Source organism: Elephantulus edwardii, unplaced genomic scaffold, assembly GCF_000299155.1.
Source record: "Elephantulus edwardii isolate Elephantulus edwardi_28Jun2011 unplaced genomic scaffold, EleEdw1.0 scaffold00040, whole genome shotgun sequence".
Taxonomy (NCBI): domain Eukaryota; kingdom Metazoa; phylum Chordata; class Mammalia; order Macroscelidea; family Macroscelididae; genus Elephantulus; species Elephantulus edwardii.
In genome coordinates this window covers 9,843,385-9,844,087 of record NW_006399790.1, presented here as the reverse complement: position 1 = coordinate 9,844,087, position 703 = coordinate 9,843,385, and the positions used below count along the sequence as shown (strand labels likewise).

At 34.3% G+C, this 703-nt stretch overlaps 1 pseudogene; it reads left to right on the top strand.

The window, feature by feature from the left end:
* The window catches only part of LOC102870916, a 15,402-nt pseudogene that overhangs the window by 968 nt on the left and 13,731 nt on the right, over positions 1–703 (top strand).

The window sequence follows — 703 nt, the reverse complement described above, 5'->3', positions numbered from 1 at the left end:
AAAAAAACAAATGCAGTAATCATATTATTTGATGCCAAAATGAAAATCTCTCTGAGGTGGAAAATGAGAGTTATTCAAGAGCAAACAGTACACATTACAATCAATTATATTCTAAATAACAAAATCTCTAGTGCACAACAAGCCATTACAGCTTCATAGGAATTCAGAATGTTGTACTTAATAAAACAATTATAATCTGTCATCCCGTCCACAAGATAAGCAATACTGCCCCAGAGCTCACCTTATGGATTTCTTCAGTGTAAATTAGACCTACTGTAGTATAACCAAGAATTTTTAAACATCATATTAATTATGCTCTATGGGACATGCAACATGTTCCTAAAGTCTAAATATGTTCATGTTAATTTTTATATAGAATACCAATTAAAACTAATCTTCTGCAGAGGAAATTGCCTTATATGTAAAACTGTAATTGTGTTGGCAGGGAATAGTGACTAGAAAAATGACTAAGATAAACTGTGAAAAGGAAAAATGAAACAGAAAATAAATTGTGTGCTGAAAGGAGCTCAAAGCTATGCCTTATAATGGAAAAAGTTTCTTTTTATAATTTACTGCTATGGACTGCTAGGAAAACAAACAGATTCGTCCCGGAAAGGGTTAAAGCGGGTGGCTCCTTGGAGGCAAGGATTCTGAGGCTCCGTCTAACATACTTTGGACATGTTGTGAGGAGAGACCGGTCCTT